The sequence below is a fragment of the Podarcis liolepis genome, assembly GCF_965112155.1.
Source record: "Podarcis liolepis genome assembly, chromosome: W".
NCBI classification, from domain to species: Eukaryota; Metazoa; Chordata; class Lepidosauria; order Squamata; family Lacertidae; genus Podarcis; species Podarcis liolepis.
The window spans coordinates 36,725,044-36,752,694 of NC_139568.1; the positions used below are offsets into that span (position 1 = coordinate 36,725,044).

General features: G+C 47.9%; 1 long non-coding RNA gene across 1 annotated transcript; it reads right to left on the minus strand.

Moving 5' to 3' along the window:
- Nucleotides 1-18,292: 18,292 nt before the first annotated feature.
- LOC310697856 lies at nucleotides 18,293-26,158 on the minus strand. The gene is made up of 3 exons (XR_014521220.1): nucleotides 25,835-26,158; nucleotides 24,629-25,762; nucleotides 18,293-18,833 (listed from the first exon to the last, which is right to left on the minus strand). It is a non-coding gene; the product is annotated as an uncharacterized lncRNA (long non-coding RNA).
- Nucleotides 26,159-27,651: the final 1,493 nt, after the last annotated feature.

The window sequence follows — 27,651 nt, forward strand, 5'->3', positions numbered from 1 at the left end:
TCTTCTGGGGCCTGCCTGGTGTTAGCCTGTGTGTAGTTCAGATTCAGAAGTTTGATTGCATTTCCTGCCATTTGGGTGCAGAGTGCTCTGTGTCAGAGCTGGCCCACACCTCCTTGCAGGCATGTCTTAAGCTTTAAGACCATGGGCCTCCAACCATTTGTGCCATATGACCAAATAAGGCAACTGTCCAACTGCAGCAGCCCCATTTCCTTTGTAAAAGACGATGAGGAACCCAACAGAGGATGAAGTACCAAGGCACTGATGCCCCTGCTATTTGCAGAATTCTAATGATCCCAGCAGAGCTGATTCTCTACTGAGGACTTGTTGGCCGGAATGACTGACTGCAGGTACAAGGCAGGGCAGACCTCGTAGACACCCAGGGCTTTAGCCCCCTCAATATTTCTAGGAAGGGTGCTCAGTCCCCCCAGTATTGAGGGGACCGCCATCCCCCACCACCAGGCTGTTGCTGTGGCCACAAATGACTGTCACCAGCAGCCGTGGGAGGCCAAGGGCCCTGTTAGCCACGAGGGACATGCGACAAATATGAATGGCCACGCCTGGCAGGGGAGGCGAAGATGGAGGAGAGGGGAGGGGGAAAATTTGATTTAATCCATTTGCATTCTGCAGGGTATCATAACAGGTTTCCAAACAAATAAACAACTTTTAACCAAGAGGAAGGAACCAGAATGATTGGCAACTCAAACTAGAGCAAAAGCCTTAGTTTTTCACCCCATCTTAATGCAGCCTATGGGACCAAACAATTCATTTGGCGCCGGGCGTAGGTACCTGAGCGGGACTTACGACAGATGTGGATGAACACATCTAGGTCACATTGAGGAATTTGACCACACAGATGGGCCAGTGAGTGAAAGATGAAGGAGAATTTGGAATGTTAATAACTCCACAGGGTTCTGTCTTGGGCCCGGTCTTATTCAACATCTTTATCAACGACTTGGATGATGGACTCAAGGGCATCCTGATCAAATTTGCAGATGACACCAAACTGGGAGGGGTGGCTAACACCCCAGAGGACAGGATCACACTTCAAAACGACCTTGACAGATTAGAGAACTGGGCCAAAACAAACAAGATGAACTTTAACAGGGAGAAATGTCAAGTATTGCACTTGGGCAAAAAAAATGAGAGGCACAAATTCAAGATGGGGGACACCTGGCTTGAGAGCAGTACATGTGAAAAGGATCTAGGAGTCTTGGTTGACCACCAACTTGACATGAGCCAACAGTGTGACGCGGCAGCTAAAAAAGCCAATGCAATTCTGGGCTGCATCAATAGGAGTATAGCATCTAGATCAAGGGAAGTAATAGTGCCACTGTATTCTGCTCTGGTCAGACCTCACCTGGAGTACTGTGTCCAGTTCTGGGCACCACAGTTCAAGAAGGACACTGACAAACTGGAACGTGTCCAGAGGAGGGCAACCAAAATGGTCAAAGGCCTGGAAACGATGCCTTAGGAGGAACGACTAAGGGAGCTGGGCATGTTTAGCCTGGAGAAGAGGAGGTTAAGGGGTGATATGATAGCCATGTTCAAATATATAAAAGGATGTCACATAGAGGAGGGAGAAAGGTTGTTTTCTGCTGCTCCAGAGAAGCGGACACGGAGCAATGGATCCAAACTACAAGAAAGAAGATTCCACCTAAACATTATGATACGGAAGGGTGTCTTCTTCACCTTCTTCTTCGCTACAATATATCCATTTATTTCCAATTGTCAATGTCAAAAGGGACTAAAATCTATAAAATGCATAGAAAATCAACGTGCCAATTTGCTCAATTTCTCTAGGACTCCATGACACCTCCCCTGTCCTCCATAATCCCTCAAGCAAGGTGTCCAGACCCTAATCCTGTCAAATCACTCTGCCAAGCCTTTCCTCCGGGCAATGCCAGGTGGCAGGCTATGCATACATGGACCATTGTCTTCTCATCACCGGTACTCAGGATGTGCTTATCTGCGCATATCTCCAGCTCTGCATATTCCCCCCTCCCTCCTCCATATGTTAATTCTGTGTAACCCAACCTCTTCTTAATGTATTCATGATGTAACTGGGATGTATTTTGCACTGTATGCTGGGACATGGAGGGAAGTTTCAAAAGTTCATGTCACCCCTTTCTCGCTGTTCAATCTCGCCTTGAACCTGTTGCGCAATAAACTTGGATCTTCTGCAGTTTGCTCCTGTCTCCGGCTGAGCTCATTTTCCTCCGCAGGGACCCGCGGACTTAGTCCGCCGAGCTGGGTGGCAGAGCAGCCTCGCACCCAGATTTTACCATAACAATTAGGAAGAACTTCCTGACAGTAAGAGCTGTTCGACAGTGGAATTTGCTGCCAAGGAGTGTGGTGGAGTCTCCTTCTTTGGAGGTCTTTAAGCAGAGGCTTGACAACCATATGTCAGGAGTGCTCTGATGGTGTTTCCTGCTTGGCAGGGGGTTGGACTCGATGGCCCTTGTGGTCTATTCCAACTCTATGATTCTATGGAGCCTGGCAACCCAACAAAGCAAGATGCATACGCGAGGGCACTAACAATGAGCAAAAAAAAGAGGCGAGAGCACAGTTTAGCCTTTTGAGAAGCAGAGGGGCTTATGGAATCTTTGTGTCAAGTTTTGCAACCTCTGGGGAACTTGCTTGTGATGCTGCAGTTACTTGGCACAGAGAAACGAAACAGCACATCTCTCTTAATTGAACCATCCTACAGACTGGAAGTACTGTACATTACGAGTGCATGGCGAGTTGCTGCCAAATGTTTGCCTGCTTGATTTCCCTAGCACATAAGCGGACTTCAGTTGAAATCACATGTGGGCATGTAAGCATGAACTGAAACACTGGCAGGCATTTCTGTGGACACAGATGTAATTTTCTTCCAGCTATGATCATGGGGACAGCTGTACCTGACTCTGTTTACAGTCCAAATTGCATTAACATTTCCCTGGTTGGAAAGACAGACACAGCCGAAGAGGCTACATCTGGTCAAGTGTAGAAGGAAGTCAGAAAATGGGTGATTGATACCCAAGTCATTTCTTTCCCCTGGGATGTAAACAGGTTTTGCCTTCTCACCCACGCCCCACCACTTTCATGTGACAAAGAGTGTTCTCCTTAATGGAGAGCGCTGGTTGCGGTGGGGTCTATCAGGCCACCCCCCCCCCTTGGTTGCCAGGCAGGATTGGAAAGTTGGCCTGTGGCAATGACTAGTTGTGGTTGAGTTGCTGGGGCAATTTATGTGTTGCAATTTGGTGGGAGGGATCTAATGCTTTATATTTTGTGCACGCAGCTTGGACACTTTCTCTTTGCTGCGTGCATCGGAACACCCGCCCGCCCGCCCGCCCGCCCGCCCTAAATTTAAGGGTTTTCTGCGTTGACCTTGCTATGCCTGTCATGGGGTCATCTGCTGTTGTGGCAGGGGACTGGTAGGAATTTTGTCCATCTGGCTGATTTGTTTTTTGCCTACTGCAAATCGTCACAACTTGTAAGTTGCGGTTAGGCATTGGTTATCAAATTGGTTGGAAGAGGGGCAAGGATTGGCTGGGCCTGCCCCTCCAACGCTGCTGCGGAAAGGGAATTCCGTTAAAGGAACCCAGGGGCTTGCCATGTTTTTGTCCGAATCCCTGGAATGGGGCTAGGACCGGCAAGCCCTAGGGAGCATGCGGGGAGAAGTGAGGGCCTGTCGCTCAGCTCCATTTCTCCCCAATATTGTTTTCCCTTACTGGCTTTCGGTGGAATCCGGAAGTAAGTTCTGTCCCCAGGCGGGGGGCGGGGGGGACGACGACAGATAGTCTTAACCAATGCCTAAGCAATCACTAACAATCATGTATGTTAATAAAGTTGTGGCCAAAATTATGCCAAAAACCTTAAACAAAAATGATGTGTCTTTCTATGGGTGAAAGAAAATCAAAAGCCTTTCTGCCTCGCCCCTTTCTCCTCTAAGAACGCTGAAGCCTCATTATCAACAGCTGTGTCTTTCCCCAGCTATTCCTTCTCCAGCTTCTCTTCCAGCTAGAGTCCCAATAGCATCCAAAAGAGTCACAGATTCTCCATTACTATTAGCAAACAACTATGGGAACTGTAAGTGACGATTGTTTAAATGTTTTCACACTTAATATTAAAGCAGCACAATCTTTTGGAAACATTGGCTTTGAAATTTTTGGTCCGGGCCTAAAGCTTAAGCTTGAATAACGCCTAAACACAATAGGCTATGCAAAGCTGCCTTTGCTTTTTGCTACTATAAAAGTTGTATTAATAGTTGGTTTTTATGTAGTAGGAAAACTGATAAACCAAATGTTAAGTAGGTACAAATATTATGTCTAAGTAAATAATTTTCCCCACACACAAACAAAAAAGATAGTTCCCGTCCTCAAGTTTACAATCTCATTGCTAATCCTTTTTGGGTAGTCTGAAAGCTTTTTTTCTTTCTTTTTTAAGGTGGGGGAAACCCGAGATGAAAGTAGGAATGTGTTTAAGCTAAAGTTGAATTGTAATGTTTGTTTATAATGCTTCTGAATTTCATGGACTGGGAAAAGCCTCAATGACCTTGCTCCCAGCCCTTCCCTTGCTGCAAAAAATAAAATAAAAATATCTACAACCACAGGAGTTTCACCCCACATTGCCTTAGATGGCTAAGCTAACATGTTTAATTAGAGAAAAATCGTTACTAGCATTTGTTAAGGATTGGAAGTTTCCTATGGACCTTTTGTGTGAAAGACAAAATGAACTTGCAGTATCTGAATTTGAAGATTGAAAAAAAATACTCTCTTTAACATTCTATTTTCTATAAACCAGTATCATACGTAGCTACTGAAACCCAGAAGTCCTTTTATTCTAGTCTCTCCCTTTAGTTGTTTTCTTTCTTTCCCTTTGTCTTCTACTTTTGTTTTCTCTTTTCCTTGTATTTTCTTCCTTCTGACTTTCTTTCTGCTCTTTCTTAGCTTAAGTAGCTGTTTTAACTCAGTATATTATAAAATATATATTTATAATGAATATTATTTCTGTCTGTCTTAGAACAAGTATCAATCAATAAATACAAACTTTTTAAAAAAAGGATTTTTACACCACAAACTCTTTCCCCAGTGTTCTATCGCAAACTGTTCCCCCAAGGAAAACACCCTAGCAGTTTCTTGCTGCAGCCCCAGCCCCACAAATCCCACTCCCAGCCAAGTTCTGTATGCCTCACCCCTTCCTTCTCCTCTATAAGTACCCCGAAGCCTAATTTTCAACAACTGTGTCTTTCCTCAGTTGCTCCTAATCCTGCAGATATCCTCCACCTGCTGTCCAGGGACCCAATACAGCATCTATGCAAGAGGGAAATCCAGAGGCCTGACATCAGCACACCCTGTGGCATGACTGCACAGCCTATAGTGGCAAAGGACTGAGGACGCCCAAAATTTTAAAGAAGGGGTGGGCCCCTTCAAAATTCCCTGGGACAGTGAGACTTTAACACTCCCTATGGTGTGCTTGAGATATCTAGGGGGTCAAGGTACTCCCAAAATTTTCAATAGGCGTGGGCCCCCTCAAAATTCCCTGGGATCACACAATGTCAGCACACCCCCATGGTGTGCTTGTGACATATACAGGATGGGGAGGCCAAGGACTCCAAATTTTCAAGGGGGTGCCCCCCTCAAAATGCCCTGGAGCGGTGTGATGTCAGCACATGCCATCTAAGGGGACATGGGCTGAGGGCCCCCAAAATGTTGATGGGTCCCCCTCAAAATTCCCTAGGGTCATGTCATGCAATTTCAGCACACCACATGGTGTTCTTGTGCCATCTAGGGGGGCATTGGCTGAGGGGTCCCAAAATGTTGAAGCGCCCCCACAAAATTCCCTGGGGTCATGCAATTTCAGCACACCCCATGTTGTGCTCATGCCGTCTAGGGGGACATGGGCTGAGGGGTCCCAAAATGTTGAAGCGCCCCCCCAAAATTACCTGGGGTCATGCAATTTCAGCACACCCCATGTTGTACTCATGCCGTCTAGGGGGACATGGGCTGAGGGCCCCCAAAATGTTGAAGGGTCCCCCTCAAAATTCTCTAGGGTCATGCAATTTCAGCACACCCCATGTTGTACTCATGCCGTCTAGGGGGACATGGGCTGAGGGCCCCCAAAATGTTGAAGGGTCCCCCTCATAATTCCCATGTCTATTGGGACATGGGCTGAGGGCCCCCAAAATGTTGAAGGGTCCCCCTCAAAATTCCCTGGGGTCATGCGATTTCAGCACACCCCATGTTGTGTTCATGCCGTCTAGGGGGACATGGGCTGATACCGTGGGATGCACCACTGAATTTTTCTTCAAACATCTGTGGGCCTGGTGTGACACAATATCAAATTTCATTGGACAACATTGTTTTTCACACATGCATGCTTCTCTTCCCCCCTTAAAATGGAAGCAACTAAGTAAAGATACACTGCCTCCGATTCTCATAACCCTTAGATTTTCATAGGCAGCTGTCTGCAAAGGTCATCCATCAGGGCGACCAAGACTGACTCAGTTCTTCGGCCAGGATTGAACCCAGATGGGCATGGATTTAAATCATCTGTGTTTTCCAAGAATTCTTGTAGCTGCCCCACTGCTATCGCCTCCTATGACTAGGCGGACAATGACCTTTTAACACACTGAAAGCTCCCAAGTCCAAAAGGTGTGAAGGGGGCCAACTCCCACTTGCACGGGCAAAGGCACTTTATCTGCGACTGGTGCCACCCACCCAAGCCACTGTTTGAACGGCTGAGATCATAGAATCATAGAGTTGGAAGAGACCAGAAGGGCCATCGAGTCCAACCCCCTGCCAAGCAGGAAACACCATCAGAGCACTCCTGACATATGGTTGTCAAGCCTCTGCTTAAAGACCTCCAAAGGAAACATCACAATATCATACTCTGGGAAGGTACTGTCAGTACAGGACTGGACCAGAGCAGGCAGTCTGAATTGTCAACCATTTTGCATTCTATATTCCCTATCTTTTAAACAACCCTCGTTTGTTGCGGTTGTTGCGGCAGTTTTGCGGCTCTTAAAAGCCAGAAGGGTACTAGCAGCAGGACCAACCTACACCCCTCAGCTGTTTAGAACCTTCCTTAGGCACAATTTATGCATGATCTTTGTTTTGCAGCCTTTTCAGAGCATGAGGTTAATCCCCTGTTCTCCTTGTTTTCCTAAAGAAAATGAGATTTTCAATGTTTCTGGGGGGGTTTCAAAATTTTTTATTGATTTTCCAGCTCCGAGACAGAGCACTCTGCATTTTTTGCCATTTGGGTGCAATCAAACTGCAGATTCTGAACTACACATGGGCTGATACCCCGGGATGCACCACTGAATTGTTCTTCAAAAATCTGTGCTTTCTTATTTCTTCACCTTTTTGTTTCCTCATCGTCTTTTACAAAGGAAATGGGGCTGCTGCAGTTGGACAGTTGCCTTACTTGGTCATATGGCCCAAATGGTTGGAGGCCCATGGTCTTAAAGCTTAAGACATGCCTGCAAGGAGGTGTGGGCCAGCTCTGACACAGAGCACGGTGCATTTTCTGCCACGTGGGTGCAATCAAACTGCAGAATCTGAACTACACGTGGGCTGATACCCCGGGATGCACCACTGAATTGTTCTTCAAAAATCTGGGGGTACACCACCTAAGCTTTGAGCTACCTCTCCAATAGTGACCCATCAACACCAAACAGTTTGTCGTTGGCTTCCTTGGCATAGTTCTTCAAGTAGGAGGCTTCCTTAGCAAAGTAAACAGTAGCAAAGTAAACTGCGCTATTAACGGACAAGGCCAAGCAGGCGTTAAAGATGTCTGTGCAAATAGGCTTTATCCAGGACGCTCCTGTGCCATGGAAAAGGTCTCTGTCCAAGGAGGTCTGGTCCTCTACTGAGTGTATCTGGGAAATGCGCCTCTTCTGCCTTCTGATAGGCTACACCTGAAAAGAGCCACTTCTGCCACTGTGAAAGCTGAGCTCTCTTGAGGTGGTAGGAGGACCCATGCAGCAGGATAAAGCCCACAATAAACACCGAGAGGATCCTCTCCTGTGAGGGCTACAGTGGGAAGGGATGGAGCAAGAAACCATAAACAGTGTGCAGTAAAGGTAAATGTTTGTAAAACGATCCTGAGAATTTGTTGGGCTGCAGACTTAGGCAAATTTGGGCTGAGGCAAAAAAAAGTCCTGAAAACCATTCTCTTAGAGTTAGTTTTTCCATTATTAATGCCTTAGTTTCATACTTGGATGCTTCATATATAGTTAGTGCGGATGAATAAAGTATACCTGATGATTACTTAGAGGTGCTTAGCTTTCCTTTAAAGCAAATAATGGGTACAATGATGGAGTTTTCTGCTTCTCACAATTCCTTTGTCAGCTGAGTTTCTTCCAAACCTCTAATCTATTTTTGAAAAGAGTCTTGGTAATAGTAATAATAAGCAATAATGGGAATATTGTTGGCTCTGTACCGTGCCATGCTAATGAGTACTCCTTTTTATTTTAATGTTTTCTTGTTTAAGGAGAAATATATTAGTTTGCTCCCTTCCTTGCTAACTTTCCTGCTGTGGAATTCTTGAAAACTGGCAAATTTTAGCCATTAAACAGGAACTTTGAATAGAAAGCATGTATTAACAATATCCCCAATCTTCCCTAGGCAGCATGGCCAGTGGTCAAGGATGATGGGGACTGGCCTCCAGAGGACCAAAGATTCTCCATTCCTGGTGCAGGTAGAAGAATTGTAATTATTCCACCACAGGGAAAAATAATACATAGTGTGTGTGTGTGTGTGTTTGTGTGTCACAATTCATCATGCTGTTTTGTGTCAACATAAGCTGAGTTCTTTTCTATTCTTGCTGGATGTTCAAGAAACTGCCAGTGTAACGAGATGTCACACACAAGGATGTCAACTCTTAGTGAAGCTGTTGAGAGCGTTTCAATTTTAGAGGGTGGTTGAAGGCAAAAATTGGGAGACTTCATAGTGAAAATGGAGCGAATGCCCACCTTTTAAATTTGTTTTTAAAATAACGTTTCTATCTGTCAGATTGAAGAGCATCTTGAAAACATGACTGCCATGAACAAGCACACAAGCAGCTAATAATGCAAACAGCAAGACTCTCTATATGGTTTGTCTCCCGCCTCTCAATGGCTCTTTAACTAACCTTTTGATTTGGGGTCCTTTGTATGACACCATATGCAGCTTTATTATTTGGATCTGAACAGGATGCAGGTACCTTTCCCTTTCAAGATATTGTGTGATAATTTTACTTTTATTTAAGTAGAAACTGCTTTACCAGTCTGATGCTGGGGTCACACAAACCCCAATTAGATGGTGGTGGTGATGTTTGAAAGATTTGCTTGACTGACCCCAAATTAATATAAAGAGGATGAAATTGTCTTGAGGAAGATTGTTGATTGTACAGGGGTAGAAGTATACAGGAATGATGAATGGGGGGGGGGTCAGAGTTGTCGAGCAGCAGTCCTTTACTGAGCCTGTCAGGCCCCACCACAACCCAGGTAAAGAGAAGCAGGGCAGGGCCCTTCAGGCTATCAGCAGGTCAGTCCTGGGCAACAGCAGCAGCAGCGGTTTGAAATTTCAGAAAAGAAATTGATACTTTCCCCCCTAATGTACATATTTTTCAAGATTCAAAAAGCAAGAGAATAAGAATTGGGTCGCTATCCATGGCCGCTTCTTAAGACCAAAGAGAAGCAGAAAGACCAGACGCCTCCACCGCCCTCACTTCCGATTGGACGCTGTGCCAATGACACATTTGTTGACTTTTCTGGCCAAGCGGATGGTATGTTGCACGGAATTTCATATTGGTAAAAAGTAATGTTGTCCAATGTTATATGATATCATTATATGATACGAGTCCCAATCTTCCTTTAACGCACTCACCAAGGCCTCTCATTACCTGGAACATTAATGATCCAGGCTCACTCCCAAATAGGAGATGGGTTTGGAAAGAATTTAAAAGAGACAGAAAGAGATTTTAATTCAGGAAATTCACCAGAGGAGCTACCGTTGATTTTTGCGCATATTTCCTAAGCACAAAAAAGGTTGTGTTTTGTATTTCTTCGTTCCTAGCACACTCCCCAGTCCTATATGCCTGTCTGCAGAGTTAGTTTCACTCATGCTGTCAGGCGACTAAGTTTGCCCTGACTCTCTTCAATTTCCCTGGCATTGGTGCTCTATGGCCAAAGGATGCTGCTTCTTGCATCTGTTCACTCACTGTAGTAATGACCGCTCCCCGCTTAAAACGGGGGGCGCCCTTTGCGGGGACGCGTGCAGCCCCTAGATCTGGAGCGGCCCCAACAGCATAGGCTTGGCTTTTCCTTCCCTCAGGTGGGATACCTGGAGGTCTCCGCCTACCTCAGTCAGTTGTCCAATCCCACCTGGGGGAAGCGTTGCCAAGGAGACCAGGCCAGGTAGGGGAGGGATTACCTGCCCACACAATAGAGGGAGGATCTTACCTAGGAATCCTCACTTGGCTCCAGAGCTTCTCCCACCCTACCCACCCTCAGTTAATGTCTTATTTTGCAGGTTAACTTTTCTTCACAGGTATGCGGGCGCTGCTACGTTAAGGTCGCTGTTAAAGGGCCGGAAAGGAATTTCCCTGCATTGGCAGGTTTCGCCTTTCCCGTAGCAAAACGTCACAACTTTGGCGGTATCAGGCCTTGGGCGGAATCCTTTTGTCCATCTTCCTCTTGCGGCGGCGATACCAGGGTTCCCCGTTAAAGGGGTTTTCTGAAGGGAGGCTTTGGCCGTACACCGAAAGGTCGTCATTGCTCTCTCCTGCGGCGGCGGCGTTACGGGGGCGGCCATCTCTGCTTGAACATATGTTCTCCAGAGCCGGCCCATCCCCCCCCCCCACACACACTGGATAACCCTGATGCTCCCTAGGTCCCCGGCTGGGGACCGGGGAGGGAGAACGCCCAATGCCTGAGCCAAGGTCTACCCACATTTGAAATTTAATAAAGTTGTGGCCAATTTAATCCCATAGCACGTTGTCTTGAGTCGTTATTCCACATGACGGGGGGACCGTGCAGGATCTGGGGACTCCGCCTGTCCACGCAATGTCAACTTTCCCCACTTAGGCAAGTTAGAACCAGGGCTTTTTCTCAGCTGGAACTTGCTCGAACAGATCCAGCACCTCTCAGGTGGGCACCATTAGAGAACAAGGGAAGTGTTTGTGAATTCTGGCACTTTTTAAAAAATAGAAAAAATATTAAACGCGTAACAAAACATGAAGCTGAAATATATTGACCAGACACAATTTCAACGAGTGTCAGAGCTGCTTCCAGATCCTAGCTCACAGAGGATCACGCTAGCCAGCGATCATTAAGTAAAAGTCTTTATTGAGTTACAGTTTCCATTCTCAAGCTGCTGCGTGCAACTCTACGTCTAGTGGCTAGATCGGCGAAGCTCCGTCTGAGTCTCCGCCCCTTGTGCACCAACTTAATATCCTAGCCCTGCTCCACCTTTTCCGCCTGACTGTTCTCCTCTGGGTCCCTCTACCCCCCGGGGTCTCTTCCTTCCTGGATTCTTCTGACGCCGACCCCCCGGACCCTCCTGTCTCCTTGCGCCGGGCTTTAGGACCTGGCTCTCTTTCAGGGCTGCCCACTGCGTCACTTTCCTGTGCATTTGAACTTGGCGCGCGCGCCCAACTTTCCACTTTCCGTCTGACCGTTTCCTCGCTCCCCGATGGAGGTGTGGCCACTCCTGACTCGTGCCCTCCCTCCTGTTGTGAGCTGCCAGCGCTTGCCCCCTGGCTCCCTTCCTCTTCCCTGCTCTCTGGCGGTGACGCTGGTCCCGATTTCCAACTGCTCTCCTCTGAGTCCCCTCTGGCTCTATCTTCCTGGGGTGCCCCCCTAGACTCCCCCCTTGCCCTGGCCACTGGTGCTCCTTTCTGTGAATCTTCTGATTCACTGGAAAGACTCGGAGATCTCGGGTCGACTTCATCACTCATCTTTTCTTCTGCCTCCTCCCCTTCGCTCTCTGTTTCCTCCCTTGCCCTTGCCTCTGCTCCTGAAGCCCTGACATCCATCCCCCCCTCGAAGCCCCCCATTCCCCCCTCCCCTCCTTCCGGTGCGGGAGCTGGGTGCTGCTGTGTCAAAGGGACGAACGTCGGATATCGTTCGCTTCCCATGGCGGGCCTCCATCTGAAGTCTCCCGGGTCTTCCTCCCTGCTCTCGTCGGCGACGGTCACCTCCGCTTCCATCTCTGTGCCGCCGTGCTCGAAACCAGGGTCGTCCCCGAAAACGTCCATGTCCGTCTCTCCCTCACTTCCTCCTGGCGGCGTTGCTCGTCCTGGACCTTCCAGCCACTTCCTGCGCCACTGCTCCTCTGGTCTATCGTCCCACCAATACGAGGGTTCTGAGGCAGATCCCGAGGGTGACCCCTCCGGGGAACGGACGTCTCGTGTCGGGTCCTCGTCCGAGTCGAACCCCCGGAACGTGCTGGCCGAAAGCGTGGGCGTGAAAAGCCAGTCGTCGAAAAAGTCTGCTGGCATTGGTCTATGTGGGAAGAGGGCATGAAACTCGTCTTTGAGCAGAGGTTCGTCCAAGGCGTAGCCCGGCACCCAGCTGTTCGCACTGGCCGGGGTGCCCTCCTTGGCGAGAAAGTATTCTACCCCCTCTTCCCCCCATCTGGAGTCCAAAATCTCCGTGGCTTCGTTGATGCGCTCCTCCTGTGCCACTCCCGCGTGCCCGGTTCTGTCTCTGAACGGACTCGGTGCCGTTCCGGGTTCCTGAAACCTGTGCGGTGCCTTGTAGGGAGTGAGCACCGATCTGTGGAACACCGGATGCATTCTGGAACCCTCCGGAAGCGCCAGCCTGAAAGCTACCGGGTTGACCTGCTCTTCGACTTGGTAGGGCCCCAGTTGCTTATGCCCTAGTTTCTTCTTGGCCAACGACCTGGCCGGCACTGCGTGGGCTGCTAACCAGACCCAGTCTCCCACGTGGATCTCTTCGCCAACCCTTCTGTGTTTGTCCGCTTGTACCTTGTATGCGTGCTTGGCCAGCTCCAGGTGGCGCCGCAGCTGATCGTGGACTTCCTGCAACTCCGACGCGAACGCATCTGCTGTCTGCGGCTCCCCCTCCCCCAGTCTTTCCAGTCCCGGGAAGGTTCTGGGGTGCCTCCCGTTGTTGGCGAAGAACGGCGTGACCCCCGTGGACATGTGCTTCGTGTTGTTGTAGGCGAACTCGGCGAGCGGCAGGTAATCCACCCACGTCGCAGGCTGTTGATTCGCATAACATCTCAGGTACTGCTGCATGATGGCATTGACCCGCTCCGCTTGCCCGTTGGTCTGCGGGTGTCTCGCCAACGCCAGGTTGATCTTGACGTTCAGGAAGCCCATCAGCTTCTGCCAGAAATTCGAGATGAACTGCCGCCCCCGGTCGGACAGAATAGACCGTGGCAGACCGTGAACCTTGAACACGTGGTCTATGAACAGTTTGGCGGTTTGCTCCGCCGTGGCCACCTTAGCACACGGAATGAAATGTGCCATCTTGGAAAACAAGTCCACCACCACCAGCACTGCCGTCTTGCCCCTCGAGCTGGGCAGATCCGTGACAAAGTCCAGGGCCACCCTCTCCCATGGTTCGACCGGAGTTTGCAGCGGTTCCAACAGTCCGGCCGTCGGTCTGTGCACTGGCTTGGCCCTCTGGCAGGTGTCACACCTCGCCACGTAGTCCGCGACCTCCCCTCTCATTCCGGGCCACCAGAAATCCCTGGCGACTAATTCCACCGTCTTCTCCTTGCCAAAGTGCCCGGCAGTGGGCGCGTCGTGCAGCTGCTGCAGCACCTTGGCGCGAAGTTCGTCTCCCGGCACGTAGATGGCCCCTTTACGGATGAGCAATCCATCTCTTAGCTGGAAACCGTCGGTCGCTGCCTTGCCCCTTTGCAGCTCTGCCATCTTTGCTTGCGCGAAGGAGTCATCCTGCAACGCTCGTCGCACCGCCTCCAGGTCCACGGTTGCCGCGGCGCACGCCCACACTGTTGGTGCGAAGATGTGCATGGCGGCCGCTGGCGTTGCGTCCTCCAGATACTGTGGCTTACGGGAGAGAGCGTCCGCCATGATGTTGGTGTCCCCCGGGACATACTCTATTCGGAAGTCGAAGTTCGCAAAGAACTCAGCCCAACGTATCTGCCTCTGGTTCAGGAACTGTGCTGTGCGCCAGTGCTCCAGATTCTTGTGGTCCGTGCAAACCTGCACCGTGTGCTTGGCGCCGATCAGGAAGTGCCTCCACGCTTTGAACGCTGCATGAATGGCCAGCAACTCCCTGTCCCAGATGGTGTAGTTCTGCTCGGACTTGCTGAGCTTCCTGGAGTAAAACGCTCCCGGCCGCCAAACCCCCTGCGGGTCTTTCTGCAGCAGGACCGCCCCCACGGCTCTGTCCGAGGCGTCTGTCTCCACCCTCATCGGCCTGCTGGGGTCGACATGCAGCAGCTGCTCTTCCGACGCGAAGAGACGCTTGAGTGCCTGAAAGGACTGCTCCGCCTGCTCTGTCCAGATGAACTTCTTTTTCTTGGAGCTAAGCGTGTCCGTGATGGCCGCTGTCTGCATAGCGAAGCCCTTGATAAACTTGCGATAGAAGTTCGCAAAGCCGACAAACCGTTGGACCTCCTTCCGGTTGCGTGGGCTTTTCCAATCCAACACCGCTCGAACCTTGGCGCTGTCCATGGCGAGCCCCTTGTCAGACAACTTGTAGCCCAGAAAATCCACCTCAGTCACGTCGAATTGGCACTTCTCCAGCTTGGCGTAGAGCCTATGCTGCTTTAGCCTGCTCAGCACTTCCTTGACGTGTCTGTCATGCTCCTGCTGCGATTCCGAAAAGATCAGGATGTCATCTAAGAAACAGACGCACGTCTTGTAGAGAAGTCCCGCCAACACGTGATGCATGAATGCTTGAAAAACGTGGGAGCCATTTTGCAATCCAAAAGGCATAACTCTATATTCGTAGGTGCCCAGTGGCGTGAACATGGCTGTCTTCCACTCATCTCCTTCCCGCATGCGAATGAGGTTGTACGCCCCTCGCAGGTCTAACTTGGTGAACACGCTGCCCTTCCGCACCTTTGCTAGGAGGTCGTCGATTCGGGGCATGGGGAAGTCCGATGGCTTGGTCACACTGTTTAAGATGCGATAGTCCACTACAAGTCTTTTTTTGGGGCGTGTCCCGCTTCTTAACAAAGAATACAGGACTGCCCCCCGCTGCCTTGGACTCCCGGATGAAACCGCGCTCCAAATTATGATCTATGAACTCTTTGAGTTCTTGCAGTTCGTCCTCTGACATGGAATACAGCTTCCCTTTAGGCAGCGCCGCCCCCGGCAGCAGGTCAATTTTGCAGTCATATGGTCTGTGAGGGGGTAGCCTGTCTGCCTCCTTCTCGCAGAAAACTTCCAAAAATTCTGCGTACTTGTGGGGAATCGCTTGCAGCGTGCCTAGCAGCAGCTTTGACTCCTCTTCCTCTCCTTCCTGCCGGGGCACGATGCAGTGTTCAGCACAAAAGGAAGAGCCGAAGGTCAGCTGCCTCTGGTACCAAGCCAGCGTTGGGCTGTGCTTGTCCAGCCAACTCATGCCCAATACAATGGGCGTGTCCGATAGTTGAGTGACGTTGAAGCTGATGATTTCCCTGTGATTCCCAAGTCGCATCACCATTGGTGGCGTCTGCTTCACCACTTGCCCCCCGAGCAGCTCCCTGCCATCCACCGTGACAACCTGTAGGGGCAGTGTGGCCGGCAGCAACTGTATAGCGTGCCGGTCGACAAAGTCCTGCCCTATAAAGTCCGCATTGCTGCCTGAGTCAATGGTGATTGGCACGTCCATGGTGATTCCATTGGGCAGCTGGAGCGATGCGGTGAGCCTCACTACTGGTTTGGGCGGGAGGGGGTTCACGGGCTGTAAAATCTCTGGGGACTGCGTCACTAACACGACTGGCTGGGCCCCAGTGCCTTTTCCTCCAGCCAGACTGCGTCGTTTCCCTGCTGTGGTTCTCCTTGCTGCGTTGCTGCAGTCACCATTGCTGAGGCTGCAGTGTGCTTGCGGAGCCTCCGGGGACACTCTTTCGCCATATGCCCTGGCTCCTCACATATGTAACACTTCCTGTTCCCTCTAGGAGGCTTCGCTGTCACTGTTGTCGGTGCTAGGGCTCTGGCTGCTGACTGAGCCCTTGCGCTTCCAACCTCCATAGGTTCCGCTCCCCCTCCTGGCGGAGGCGTGGATTGTGCACGCGCTGCTTCTCTGGGAAGGAAGGAGGAGCCCCTGGCTGGTTCGCGCCCTCCACGCCCTTCGTCCCTGCTCCACGGACGTTCTTCCAGCCGCACCCCCACCGCCAGCGCCCTCTGAACGACCTCCTGCGTGGTCCGGGGTCTCTCCCCCCTCGCAATTTCATCTTTAACCGAGCCGTGCAATCCCTCCCAAAACAGGTCTCTTACAGGAGCCGAATCTCTGTCCCATTCCAGGGCACTGACCAAAGCGAAAAAGCGGGCATGGTACTGCCTTACGCTGGCCCTCCCTTGCTTCAGTCCATGTATCTGCTGCCGAGCAAGATCCACGTCAATGCTTGATAAAAAACACCCATCCATCGCTTTAATAAAGGCATTCGCATTTTGGAGCGCCGGATCATTATCCCTCCACAAATTGCGCAGCCATGCTTTAGCATCCCCATGCAAATGGGACATGATGAATCCCACTTTCTCTTGCTCATCTCTAAAGTCTTTATTCAGCAGTTGCAGTGCGCACATTACGTCTGCTCTAAAGTTGGGATACTGTTGCAGGTTCCCATCGAAGTGAGAGACCAGACCGCCTGTTCGTCTCGCCAACCCAATTCCCTCCTGTCTGGGTGTCAGTTGCCCTTGCTTCGTAAGCACTTCCAACCTGACCTGGAGATCCCTGTAGGCGGCAGCTGCGTCCTCCTCTCTCTTCCTGGATGCAAGAGCCTCGGCATTCAGTTGTGACACTGCTTCTCTGAGTTCCGCTATCTGCTGCTCAGCCGTCATGTCGGCTGCCGTTCGTGAGCTCGCTAGTAGGCACCTGCTTCTCTCCTCTCCTCGAGGCTGTAGATGCCCACAATTTGCGGACGGAGCTTACTGTCAGAGCTGCTTCCAGATCCTAGCTCACAGAGGATCACGCTAGCCAGCGATCATTAAGTAAAAGTCTTTATTGAGTTACAGTTTCCATTCTCAAGCTGCTGCGTGCAACTCTACGTCTAGTGGCTAGATCGGCGAAGCTCCGTCTGAGTCTCCGCCCCTTGTGCACCAACTTAATATCCTAGCCCTGCTCCACCTTTTCCGCCTGACTGTTCTCCTCTGGGTCCCTCTACCCCCGGGGTCTCTTCCTTCCTGGATTCTTCTGACGCCGACCCCCCGGACCCTCCTGTCTCCTTGCGCCGGGCTTTAGGACCTGGCTCTCTTTCAGGGCTGCCCACTGCGTCACTTTCCTGTGCATTTGAACTTGGCGCGCGCGCCCAACTTTCCACTTTCCGTCTGACCGTTTCCTCGCTCCCCGATGGAGGTGTGGCCACTCCTGACTCGTGCCCTCCCTCCTGTTGTGAGCTGCCAGCGCTTGCCCCCTGGCTCCCTTCCTCTTCCCTGCTCTCTGGCGGTGACGCTGGTCCCGATTTCCAACTGCTCTCCTCTGAGTCCCCTCTGGCTCTATCTTCCTGGGGTGCCCCCCTAGACTCCCCCCTTGCCCTGGCCACTGGTGCTCCTTTCTGTGAATCTTCTGATTCACTGGAAAGACTCGGAGATCTCGGGTCGTCGTCATCACTCATCTTTTCTTCTGCCTCCTCCCCTTCGCTCTCTGTTTCCTCCCTTGCCCTTGCCTCTGCTCCTGAACCCCTGACAACGAGTAACAGGTTTTTTTTAATAATTCACATATGTAGTAAAAAGGTGCCATCATGCCATTCTGTGAGCTATGTTAAAATAGCATGCATATCTGCAGCAAAGCAAAAGGGAAAAGTGCCCCATTTCTGCTTTCAGTTGTATATTAGGAATCAGTTTTGTGATCTTTATGATACAAAAAGCTAACCATTTTTTTTTAAGCAGCAACCCAAATATAACTATGAAACAAAAGGTATCAAGAACTATACAACCACTTTTCAAAGCCCCCCAACCAACTCACACCAATCGAATGGCTCCTGGTTCTCTTTCCTCATTCCTTAAATAGCCTTGGTCAACCCATAGAGTGGGCCTCATCTTTCCTAGTTTCCTTGCCTCTCCTCTCCTCTCCCCGGGAGAACTGTCCTAATTCTGTTCCCCAAAACTTCTTAAAACTGAAGATAGAAAGATGCTGTTGGGACAAAGCCAGAGCAGTAGTAACTGCTTGATTGCTTCCATGCCATGTTGTCTTCTGAAGTTTGAATTAAGTTATCTTTGCAAATAATGAGGATTAGGCTGATATGACTATGGAAGATCATAGCTACAGTCCTGTATGACATTAGGCTGTTCAAAGTCAATAGGACTGAAGCAGCTTCTGAACTGTATGCAGGGCTGAAGCCGTTTTCTTTTCCCTCAGAAAGTCTTAAATTAGCAGTTGACTCATTGCTGCTGTAGCAGGACTAAAGAATGGATTTCAGTTTGGAGAGGATAATGACGTCTGCCAAAACTGTCCCTTTTAGTTTAAAGAAAATAAGGCTATCCTAAATTACATGATGCAGGAATTCTAAGAACCCAAGTCAAGCTTTTATTTTTTAAAAAGCAAAGTACTAGAAAATATATGGTAATTATGAAACTTAAGTTTAATATATTATTTTCCACTGGTGTTTGGACTGACCTGCCAGGGAAATATGGAATACTCCTGCCCCCCCCCCCCAGAGTTCAGCTGAAACTGCAGGATGTTCTAAGTCTCTGATGTCACAAGTCTGATCAGTAGGAAACTGGGATGGAAAAGAAGATGGCGGCTGTAACAACTTCTCCTTCGTGAACCCTCCGGATTACAAACCTTTTATTGCCTTTTATAGCCTTTTACAGCCGTCTTTATAGCTGTTTTTATTTGACTTTTAAATTATTTTACCTCTGTTGGAAGTTTTTAATCGTTTCACTTCTATGGTTGGCCTGTCGGGGCCATATACGTATCAACAAGGATATTCAAACCCCCTGCTGAGAAAGCCTGCTGCTGATTAGTAACGCCGCCTTGAAGACTGGGTTATGTTGAGCAGTGGACGAGGAGTAGCAGAGGAGTTGCGTCCATAAAGATAAGTTCTCTTTTATCTCTTTTATCTCCGTTTACCTCTACTTTGAACCTCCGTAGTTAGTGAGACAGCGACAGATGGGTCATGGCAAGCGACCAAGATCTGCTGAGAAAAGTTGTTCACCTCCAAGAGTAAAGCAGTCAAAGCTTGAATCTCCCCCACCATCTACTAACAATAACAGCAAAACGGAGCAAGTAATTGTTTCTGCGGTCGAAACATACAACCGCTTTTGGCCTCTGCATGATCAAGGAGAGTTGGAAAAGCTAGCTGATCCAGCGGGGGATGGAAGCCATAGGGAAACCCTCCTCCCTGATACCTTAATTACACCTCCGTCACTGAAACGGGAAGCATTAGGGCAAACTGCCCATGAATTAGTACCTGATCAAATACAACTGGTAATCAGGACTTTAAGCTTCATCTTCAAGAAATTGGAGGGGATTTCTTCGTCATTGAATAAACTTACACGGGCCTTTCTAGCTCATCTACCTTCCTCAACTGAGCTATCTAATTTGCATCAATCTCCTGTGCAGCTTGTGAGTACCTTAAAGAGACAACTTGACCAGAAATCTCTCCTTAAGGGCTCAAGATGCAGGCTACCACTGCCCCAAAGGAATAAGCAATCCTTGATTTTTCAACCTAATAAAATATGTCTATCCATTTTTTCCCGTGACGCCCCCAGACTTAGGTGGAATAACCTGATGATGGCTAAAGGGTACCTACGTGATTTGTTAAATATTCCTTTTTCCCGGATAGATCTTCTATCTGTAGTACCCCTAAATGCCACGCCCTGGCCAAGGAAATTTATGCTCTCCTTCCAGTCTGCAAGGATCCCACATCTTCTTGCAAGACAAAAAGATCGGCTGGCACCCTGGGAGATTGTAACAACAAGAGTCTTTAAGGACACGAGTGTTAAACCTCTTTTTCCCAACATTTTAACCGGCTATGAACGCCCGTTTCCTTCCTCTGTCCCTATAATAAAGGGAAAAACACCTAGCCGGGTACCCCCTGTTCCACCTGCGACCGCAAGTGACCATCTAGCTAAGCTGAGGAGTGATCCAATTGCAAGCGGAGATTGGAATATCCCTGAAGAGAGAAATCTTATCTCCTCTTATGGAAAACTCCCTTCGGAAGAACAGCAGGCTATTCTCGATAGATTGGATCTACTCAAACAAAGACTCCTATCGCAAGGGGACCCCTCTATGCCGATGAGAGAGGAGAGCAGGTGCTCCACGTCCCACAAGGCGTCTCCATCAAATACCTTGATAATCTCTCAACCTGTTACTTTGTTATCCCCTACTGATCTGAATCAGCAGTCACCTGTTGAACAACAGCACCATTCTACCGTGGAGGAAGTTGATAAACTCAATACTCCCGTTTCAGACCTTATGTCCAATCAAAATATGGAGGTTGATGATTCCTTTGCCTCAATGCCTGAGCTAGAATCATCCCTGCCTGAAGATCACCAGGAAATGACTACGCATGCACCATCCCCACGTTCACGTCCTTCTATACATCTGCGTGATAATTCTTCTCCATCTGCGCAGCAACTACAAGTGATGGCTGGAACACCTCTTAGCGCTACCCTGGTTAAGACTGACAACTCCGACGGACGGATCTACTAGTATAGCCCATCAAAGACTTGCTACTACTCACCTCAATGAACAGCATCCAACCTCACCAACTTTGCCTAATTCTTCCTCCCCGGCAAAACCCTTCCTGCCTGTTAATGTTACCAAATCATGGATTCAATCAACACAGAAGAAGACCTTATCCACACAAACTAAAATTACCGATTTTCTTATAGGTCCTCGTTCTACCTCCAAGAACCCATTAAACAACTCAAAGTGACAATTACCGGGACAGCACAAGGACCCGACATTATCAATACTTAGCTGGAACATCGCTGGTTGGAGAACCAAAAAATCAGACCCCGAATTCAGGAAGTACATAAACTCATTTAATATCATTCTATTCCAAGAAACGTGGGATGAGGAAGAGATTATCATAGATGGCTTCGATCTTCTAACACTTCCGGCCTCCCCTTCCTTGAAAGGAGGTCGCCCCAAAGGGGGTCTTTTGATTGGGATCTCACTCCAACTTCGCGCCAAATTCACTCTGGTACGGGCTTCCCCGCCTTTTGCTCTATCTGGACTGATCACAGAAGGGAAGTCCTCATTACTAATTACTAATGTTTATCTCCCCCCCGAAGGCTCAGCACCTGATCTTGATTGGAGATGGGAATCATTTGAAAATCACCTATTGTCATGTCATACCAAATGCCCTAACTCGTATTCCTTAATTGGGGGAGATTTTAATGCTCGTATTGCCACTAATTGGGACCTACTAACCAAGTCCAAATGGTGGACTCCCCCATGTTTGGACAACTTTGACTTGGAACATACCAGAATTAGAACTTCAAAGGACAACAGAGTAAACAAAGCAGGAGTGACCCTTTACCAAATGGCCATTCGCTTGAATCTAGTATTCTTGAACGGCACCTTCCCCCCCGATATACCGGGGGAGTTCACTCACCTGGGACCAACATCTAACAGTGTTATCGATTACTTCTTGATCTCCGCAAATTTGGCCGTTAATGTACTTTCCTTCCAAGTTGAAAATCAACATTTCAGTGATCACCTCCCAGTAGTGACCACTTTGTCATTGTTCCGGCGCCAGAAGGACTATAAACACCCAGTCCTTCTGGAAACCTCATCATCGGTCCAAATAAGAGGGATCAAATGGTCGGAGGCTGTGGCCCAAAAATACCAGGATTTTTTCCATAGGGAAATCACTGCCTATCTACCTCAAATAACTACTGATTTACAAGATTCCAATTCGGTTTTGAAACTTTTTAACCTTCTTACAACAAACCTTACCACTTTTTTTACATCACCTCCTCAAAAGGCGAAAGTGGCGCATTGCAGTGCTGGGGCCCCTTGGTTTAACACCTCTTGCAAACAAGCAAGATCCCTTTTTCGTTCCATCTATAATGAATACAAAAACTCTAATGCCCAAGCTCTACCATCCTCCTATTTACAAGCCAAAAGAGCATACAAACAGACTTTAAAGCTGGCCAAACGCGAGTGGCATCAAAAGCGTTGGCGAGCCTTGATAGCGGCCTCTAGATCCCGCAGACCACAGGAATTTTGGGCTCTGATAAACATAAGAGGAAGGAAGTACCCACTGACGATTATCCCTGCGCCCACATGGGAAAAATTCTTGAGTAAATATTTCTCCTTGGCAGAGGAATCCAACTCATCCACGGAATTCCGAGCCGACCATCTACCTTTGTGGCCCTCTACCGACCCAGACCTGATAATGGACTTGATATTAGATCTGAAAACGGGCAAAGCCCCCGGGCCGGATCTAGTCCCTGCTGAGGCTATTGTTGCGCAACCGAGGTGGTGGGCTGAAATTCTGGCCAAAGTCTTTGACGCAATTAATTCTACGGGGCTTATCCCTAGGTCATGGAAGGAGGCCGTGATCGTGCCAGTCCATAAAAAGGGTCCCCCTGCTGACCCGGAGAACTATCGGAACATCAGCCTTTTGTCTATCATCGGGAAAATCTATGCAAAATTTTTGCTGTCTAAGCTGTCTCATTGGGCAAACGACTCAAATCTGATTGGCCATGAGCAAGCGGGCTTTAGGAACAATTACTTGACCTCTGACCATATGGTAATTATGTATCATCTTGCCAGAAAATATTCTGCCCCGAGGCGGGGGCGCCTATGCGTCGCTTTCATAGACCTAAAGGCCGCCTTCGACAGTATCCCAAGAAACTGTCTATGGAAGAAACTAGAGAGATGGGGCATAGATAGAAGACTGTTATGGCTTATAACCCAATTACACCACGGGTCGTCGGCTAGAGTGAGACTCACACCGGCGGGAAACCTATCCAACGAGGTCCCAATAAATAGAGGTGTGCGCCAAGGCTGCATTTTGGCTCCACTCCTCTTCAACCTGTTTATTAGCGATATGAAGCTCTTTCTGAATGAGTCTCAAGCCAACATTCATGCCCCCCACCTAGCCGATTTTCGCTGCCCTTTGCTCCTATACGCCGATGATGCAGCGATCCTTTCCTACTCTAGAGTCGGTTTATGCAGAGCTCTAAAGATTTTTGCGGCTTATTGCAAACTCAACCATCTGACAATTAATCATGGGAAATCTAAAGTCCTGGTCTTTACCAGGTCTCGGAAAACTTACAGCTGGAAGTTAGATGGAGTCCAATTAGAACAGGTTTTCAAATTTAAATACCTGGGAGTCTTTTTTCACTACAACCTAAGCTGGAAGCCACAGATACAGTATTTACTAAACAAAGGGGAAACAATACTTTATGCTCTACTCCAATTTTTTGCGGCTGACGGAGCCTCCCACATCCCCTCTGCATTGAAGGTATACCACGCAAAAGTGGTTTCCACCCTCTGCTATGCTGCCCCGCTCTGGGCCCCTGGGTCCAATTTAACATCGCTGGAGACATTGCAGAATCAGTTTCTCCGTCGCCTCCTGAAACTCCCCATGTGTGTGAGCAACGCAGCCATACGTCTGGAGTTAAGGATTGCAACATTGGAGACTGTCATCTGGAAGCGAGTCTTTGGCTATTGGCTGTCCAGCTGGCATAGGCTTCCCGACCATTACCTTTTTCAGTGCCTCTGGCGGGACGAATTTGTTAATCCGTGGGTAGGAAAAATCCATGCCAAACTTCTGAGCATCGGAATTTCCCCAGCGGACTCCCTAAAGATGAACTTACGCTCAGCTAAAAGCCTCATTGAGCAAAGATTAGCAGACATTGAAAATCAACACAACCTTGCCAGAGGTGGGGGTGTCTGCTCCCCCAGGTATCACGGAATAACCCCACCACTTGACCTTCCATCATACATGTCATCTCTTTCATCAGTACCACACCGACTTGCATTTATTCGTGCAAGGTTCAATGTCCTTCCATCGAACCTGCTGAGCCACAGATTTTCCAAGGGTTTGGTGTCTCCGCTATGCGTGTGTGATGGGAAAACTGTTGAATCTCTTCCACATATAATGTTCAACTGTCCCCTACATAGCATAGCCAGGACTAAATTCCTGGGCCCTGCTTTACTGCGCTTGGTTAGCAGGCCTGTTGAGTCACACGCCGCACTGCTTTTGCAGGATACAGATCCTTCTGTTACTCTGCAGGTGGCGAGATTCCTGAATGCGGTTATCTCACACGCAAAAACCACCAAAAAACAACAACAACATCAAAATCTAATCGGACAGTTATGATGAGAGTGCATGTCGGATCTCGTCTTCAGTTTTCCTTTTCTGTGAACCGTCCCTTGGAGCTCTCCGGGCCACATCCTGTTATTTGGCTCTGCCCAATGACCCACCCTTGCATCGCAGTGCTCACCTTCTGTTGTCAGATATTTCGGTTTTTAAGCCTTTGTGCTTTTTTATGTTTGTACATATTTTATGGGCTAATAGCCGTAAATAAATAAATGAAATGAGGAAACTGGGATGGCTTTACTTTGTTATGTTTATGTACTGTACCATTGGCTTGTAAGTGTGCATAGTTAGGGATTTCTAGAGTACAGCAGTATTGTTGAAGACAAATTGGTAAAAAACCTCACTTGAAATAATTGTTCCAAGCTTGCGGATGGCCTGGGCTGGAAGAGGGTTTCTATAACATGGATTTTCTTGTTTCAGGGGGATTCCCCTTGAAAAATGGGTTCATTAATAATTATTTTTTTAAGTATCATTTATTTAAAAATGATATTTTTGGCCAAAGGTCAGTTGTGTCCCGTCCCCCCCCCGCAAGCCTCAAAGTATATAAGTGGGTCCGTTCTCACATGTGGTGTTTAAAGAGCCTGCCTTTAAGAAAGGATCCTGCAAAGAAGTCCTGTTAAAAGGTAACATGGTGTAGACTAGAGATATGGAAGACCCAGAAAAAAATTGGAAAAATTGGGGGCCTTCACATTGCTAGTGCAAAAGATCAGTGTTATGGTTGGCAATGTTAATTTGCACTTCAGTTAGAGGAATCCATGTTTTGATGAACTGTCACAGGTATGGGAAATGCAAATAGTGGGTCCCAGCAGAAGTCTTGAAATTTGTCTATCAAATTCAAAAGGCAGTAAAAAAAAAGCAACAAGAACCTCTTGGGCTGTCCATGGTGTTCCTATAGTCGAAAGGCCAGCCACCTACTTAATAGGCGAACTTTCTGTACATTTTCCCCCAAAGGAAACTAAGCTAAGGTTAGGCGTGGGATCGTGATGGAAATACTTACCTGGGAAACACACTGTGTTTGGATGGCATTGAGTTAATGAGGAATAGTACTTGGCCCCCTTCTCATTTAACTGTTCAAAACAAGAGGGCAGAGGGTTTACTTACTCTTAGTACTGCTACTTCTGCAACACAGAGATAAACACTATCTGTAGCCATGCAGATGTCGCTGGCTGTTCGAAAGCAGCAGCACCTTGAGTGAAGTAGTAGTTGAACAAAACTGATAAGCAGGGAAGTATAGGTCTTGTGATTTGAGTGCCAAGGACTTGTCGGTTTCAATTGCTCTTGCCCATTCTACACATTTTTTGCTGAGTAATTTCAGACTGCCTGAATGTTTCTTGACTGTGCTCTTCTGCCTATACATTGATCTGCCTGTAGATCAAGGCACATACTTACTCTTAATGTAAAGACCTACAAACTGCAGGATTCCTTCCTTTCACATGACTGTGTCTTGGGGGAGGGGGAGGAACAGAAAGAAGGATTGTATTAAGTGCGGCTACAGCAACAAAGCAAAATTTAGATTCCCCCCCTCCCCAAGCACTGAACTCAAAGTTGAAATGGACTATAATCTTAAGAGTAGCATTTCTTTACACTGGAAGAAACCTTTTCCACGCACGTCTGGTAAATATGTATTTCTTTAAATTGTAAACCTAATGTCAGTTGCCAGATGAGCAGCTTTTCGGAGCGCTACCGATGCGTATCTTATTTTGGTTTCCTTAAGGTGAAAAATAAAGTCTGTCAACTTAAAAAAAAAAGAAAAAAAAGAACTATACAACCACTACACCTCATTCGGATGCTGTGCCAATGAAGTAGTTCATTTATTAACTTATTAAAAGAAAAGCCACTCCTAATATATTTTCCCTTTTTATGTTTTTAAAGTAATTTTTGTTGAGTTTTCCATTAAATCATATTCACATTTTGTTACATAATTCTATGACTTAATATATAAGAGCATCAAAATTAAACAAATGAGACAAAGATCCTTTGAGTCAGCAAACAAATGTGGGAAACTGCTGGCATGGCAGTTGAAAAAAAGACAGAAACTTAACTATGTTACCAATCTAGAGGTGGAAGGGAAAAATATCCAGAAACCAGGTGAAATTAGAAAGTGTTTCCAGAAATACTTTAAAAAGCTGTATACACAAGGGCCTGAGGAAGTGTCTGAGATGGAACGATTTTTGAAACTCAACGGCTTACCAGAATTATCTCAGGAGAAGAGATCAATCTTGAACTGTAAAATAACACAACAGGAAATTGAGGATGCCATTCAGAATATGCAGCTGGGCAAGTCTCCAGGCCCAGATGGGCTTACCTCCAAGTACTATAAGACACTAAAAGACTACTTGATTCAACCACTAATGGAGGTTTGCAATCAGATTATGGGGGGAGGAAGGGCACCGGAAACGTGGAAAGAAGCCTTCATCACATTGATACCCAAAGTGGAAACTGAAAAGACTCAACTTAGGAACTACCGTCCCATCTCACTCCTAAATGTGGATTATAAAATATTTGCAGACATTTTGGCAAGCAGATTGAAAAAGGTTTTAAATGAAGTAATTCATAAGGACCAAGCAGGCTTTCTCCCTGGTAGGCATTTGTTTGACAATACTAGGAATATTATAGATATTCTGGAACTTTTGCAAACAAATATTAACACTAAAGCAGTGTTAATTTTTATTGATGCTGAGAAGGCCTTTGACAATATTTCTTGGAAATTTATGAAGAAAAACTTGGAAGGGATGGGAGTGGGACGGGGGTTTGAAAATGGCATAGAAGCAATTTACGCAGAACAAAAAGCTAAGTTGATAGTGAACAATGTGGTGACAGAGGAGTTCCATATTGAAAAAGGAACACGCCAGGGGTGCCCCCTATCCCCCCTACTATTTATATCAGTCCTGGAGGTTTTGCTGAACATGATTAGGAGGGACCGGCAAATACAGGGGATTACGGTCGGAGTGAAACAATATAAACTGAAAGCATTTGCAGATGACTTAGTTTTAACACTACAGGAGCCAGAATCTAGTACAAAAAGAGTTTTGGAACTGATACAAGAATTTGGTCGGGTGGCAGGATTTAAGTTGAACAAACAAAAAACTAAAGTTTCGGGGAAAAACTTGACGCCTTTAGAAACAGAGGGGTTTCAGAAGGAAACAGAGTTAACTGTGGTTAAGAAAGTGAAATACCTGGGGGTAAACTTGACGCCTAAAAATTTGAATTTGTTTAAGGACAATTATGAGAAATGTTGGTCGGAAGTTAA